Genomic DNA, 4,425 nt, shown 5'->3' on the forward strand with positions numbered 1-4,425 from the left:
GTGTGTGTAAGTGTGTGTGTGTAAGTAAAGATATATATATTTTACACAGTTTTTACATTTATATTTTAAATGCTGTGCAAAAGGAAAGGTTTAGTTCTTTTCCATAAATAGAATTAATACAAACTGAATGAATAGTATCTACAACAGAAATCCTGAAATTTTCCTTCTGAAGGCATAAATTGCTATCATTAACATTAAACAAAGCACACACAATCTCTCCAACACAAACCAAGAAAACAGGTTAAGGAAGGGACCACCCATTTCTCCATCTTTTCTGATAGTTTCCTTGTAACACAAAGCTGAACTAGCAACATCATCTAACTAGAAGAAACAATTAAATGGCTCCAGCTCTTCTATGTAAACTGACGGATATGGGATGAAAGAAACATCTGGGCCTGTCTATATCAACGAACCACAGCTTGCAGTCACTTCACCTTCAGCGGGGTCTGCTGTGACCTAATTAAAACTGCTGGTTCCAGAAGTTGTCTAATGAGATCACCGTGCGAGGACAGTAACCTCCTCTAGACTCCTGAGACCAAGGACAACAAGGCTTACCATAATGTATTCAGGCTCACATTTTAATAGAAACACAAACTAAAAAATGCTTTTCAAAATTACTTGCTTAAAGAATAGAAGAGTTGACAGCTTATCTCTGGTTAGAAACCAAAAATATATATGGTTTTTTACTTAAGAGAGAGAGAGAGAGAAAGAAAAAAGGAGAATCACCCTTTAAAAGCCCCATACCAAAGAACATGGAATCAATAAAATATCTAGCTGCTCACAATGATTCTAGCTCACAACTGGCGGCCTCAGCCCTGGGCTTCCTTCCCATCTTGACATGCTAAGAAGGCCAGACTGAAGAAAATTTTCTTTATGTGGACAAACTACCTGAAGGTGGGCAATCTGCAGCTGCCACAGCCACTCCCACCTCAGTCCATGGCCAGCTGGAAAAGTTTCTGCAGCCATACCCATGGGTGCCAAACATAACCTCTCAGAAAGGTGCAGGAAGCCCTTCACCAGCTGTCACTTCCAGGCAGATTCCCATTGTGAATTAAAAGGTAGTATCTTTAGTCAATTGGAATTAAGTTCCTTTTTCATCTCTTAAAAACCAAACTACTAGCAGTCAAACTGAGTAACAATGTGGAGGATGCTGATTACCACACACTCCACAGAAAACAGAGGAAGACAGTTCCCCACCCTAGGCCCAGAGTAAGTTCTGAGTCATTACTACAGACTATACACTATCAAAAAATCAATTTTCTGAAGAGGTAAAAGTAAAAAATTCTTACAATAATGGCAATCATTTGTATGGTTTATTTCTATGCAAAAACTTAAGATACATTTACATATGACTTTCAATGAGTTACCATTTGTGAGAAAGTAATCTACTGAAAGTAAAATCAATGTTTGAGCCACTTTTTCAGCTCATGTACAAAATTAGTTTAGTGAGAATCAGTTAAAATGTTCCCAGAAGAACTTCATTTTAGTGCCCTTATATATACAAAATTTACAAATGTAAAAAACAGAAGTCAAAAGCAGTACAGCAAATATTCATCCGGACCCCTGTCTACCTCTATACTTCACATCCCCTGGAATCACTGTGGTTACCCTGGAAACACACCCTTTTTTACCATTAGGACTTAATTCCATATTGCGGTTGCCTGGTGTCTCTTTACATATGGTATAATCGCAGGATACACATTCTCCATGGTACTTATGAAAGATTCCACGGTGGCTCCCTAATAACGTTAAAATCGAATGAAGACAATACAAAGATACAGCTACATTAAGAGAAACCTTCAGAAACAATCTAATGTTTTAAGAAAAATAAAGACGGGAAAAAAACTTGTATATTTTCTCCTAGAAACTGTGCTAATGCAGATGAAGCCATCAACACCCGTAATATATATTCATTAGACTCAAACATGCTATTCTTAGATTAAGCACAGCAGTATTTCTAAGTAGAACTGGAATGTAAAGTTTACTAAGTATAAATGCTTTTTTTGGAGGAGGAAATAATTGTCTAACCTATACACCTAGAAATGTCTTAAAAAACAGCAAATGTTCCTAATATATCACTTCTAGTGTGCCAGTTGCCTCTCTATTTTCCATTTTCTATCTCTCACCGCCAGGACAATTTTTTTTCCATATAAATTCAGCACATACGAATATTAACAGTTTTTTGTTAAAACCTAAGCAAATTTTCCAAAACTTTCAATAAACTCTGATGCAATTATTAAAACACTCCTTGTTTTCAATCCAAAAAGAAAAATAAAAAGGCTCAAAGAAATATTTCAAGGTTATTTTTAACCAAATTTCTTTATATGGCTCTTAGTAACATATATAACCTGGAAGTATTCATAAAGTAGAAATATTTCCTGGCTGATCTGTAATGAAGTAGATGGTAAAACAAACTTATTATCATTCATTTGTATGGCTCTAACAGAAGATCCATTTGAGAGGAAGAAAAAAAATTCTGAGATAGTGAATTGCACTTCAGAAGGTACAGGCGAGAGTAGAAAAATGACAGTTAATTTTTTCCTTTGGTCTTTAAAAACTTATCCCTTTTCTAGAGCTCTAAGGCCATGTAAACCAAGCTTCGCCAATAGCTTCTCAAGTGACAATTTACCTAATCAGCGTGGCAATCACAGAAAAGATTCCATGTTTACTGATTGCACTAGGCAAAAATCACTTTTCAATGTGGCTAATTGACAAGTTTACAGACCAAAATGAAGAGAAGTCACATTTAAGGTTCTCTGGGCTACAAAAACCAAATGCTTTATTCAGACTGAGTACTCAGGGCTACACTCGACTCCAACAAGTTATCAGTACTCTGACAATTACTCATCAGTCAAAACTGACACATCAAAGACAAATCAAACACCAACAATAAGAAACACCTACAGCAGACGTTTGTCAGAGAGTTGTCAGTTTGACCAAATGGCCCTTCTTGAGTGCAATTTCATACTACACGAAAATGATTATACTAAAAATACTTTAGACTGAATAAATGCCTTAGAACTCAATCTTACTAAAACAAGCTATTTGACTAAACTTTAAAGTTCAAAATTCTATAAAAGATGATCTTTTATCACTTAATACTTTCACAGTACTTACTATATACAAGGTACTATTTTAAGTGCTTAGCTTCTTAAATTCATTTAGTCTGGTTATTTTGTCAGATAAATATTCTTATCCTCTGTACTAGTTTTGAAATGAGGAAACTGGGGCAATGACCAAACCTGTCAGAGGTCACACAACTATTAAGGGTCAGAGTGAGGCCAGGGGCTATGTTTTCGTAACCACTCTCTACTACACTGTGCAATCTCAAAGTTTCACATGCATTTATGCTGTCGGTTGAGATGGCACTTCATATTAATTTATTTCAGAAGAAGCAGAGGAGAATCACCCATGATTTTGTGCTGCTTAATCAGGAGGCTCAGAAACTTAGGGTTTCAACAAGGTTGGATGGGGGGTTTAACAACTACTCTCAACATCTTAAAGGTTTACAACTGACATTACTATTCATAGCCAATTAGGAGAGGAAAGAAAAATAACACTCATTTTAGTTGTAAACATTTAGGCAAATACAGGATTTATAGGGAGAAAATAAGAAAACATCTTGGCTAAAACACTGGAATCTCTGCTCTTTTTAAAAGGATAATACTGCCCCTCAAAATCTGGCACTTAAAATATAAAGAGAAGGCATCAGGTAAAAATCAGTATCAGAGGTTCCTGAAGCGCAAACCAAAACCCAACATCACTCCAAAGAGCTCAGCTGGTCTGTCGAGGGACAGAAAGAGCGGAGAGGCGCTCTCGAAGCTGTGACAGCCTGGGCGAAATGAATCAGGTCCCCTTCCTGGTCAAGCCTACCTCCCTAGGGACAAAAAGGTACCTCTCTGCCCTCAGAGCCAGAGGAAGCAATGGAGAGATGTGGCGCTTAGATTCACTTTACAATCCCGTCCATCCAAGTCCAAATCATCTTAAAGATGCTTTTCCTTGCCCTCTATCTCCTCCCTTTTGTGTTTTTCTTCCTCTTATAGCTAGATATGGAAGAATGGATGAAAGATTGATACACAGGTGAGGACTGGTTCTATATAAATATTGAATCTAGAAGTAACGAGATCACAAAACAAGTATGTCAGAAGTCTTAAAGACAGTAAACTAAAAGAAAATAACCACAGGCCAGACGTGGTGGCTCACGCCTGTAATCCCAACACTTTGGGAGGCTGAGGCGGGTGGATCACTTGAGGCCAGGAGTTTGAGACCAGCCTGCACAACATGGCAAAACGCTGACTCTACTAAAACTACAAAAATTAGCTGGGCATGGTGGTGCATACTTGTAATCCCAGCTACTTGGGAGGCTAAGGCAGGAGAATTGCTTGAACCTGGAAGGCAAAGGTGCAGCGAGCTGAGATTGTGCCA

At 37.6% G+C, this 4,425-nt stretch overlaps 1 protein-coding gene across 5 annotated transcripts in view; it reads right to left on the reverse strand.

Annotated features, from left to right (window-relative positions):
* Positions 1-4,425, reverse strand: part of XRN2 (5'-3' exoribonuclease 2) — a 93,769-nt gene that overhangs the window by 8,148 nt on the left and 81,196 nt on the right. The window lies entirely within an intron of this gene.

Source organism: Mandrillus leucophaeus, unplaced genomic scaffold, assembly GCF_000951045.1.
Source record: "Mandrillus leucophaeus isolate KB7577 unplaced genomic scaffold, Mleu.le_1.0 Scaffold803, whole genome shotgun sequence".
Classification (NCBI taxonomy): Eukaryota; Metazoa; Chordata; class Mammalia; order Primates; family Cercopithecidae; genus Mandrillus; species Mandrillus leucophaeus.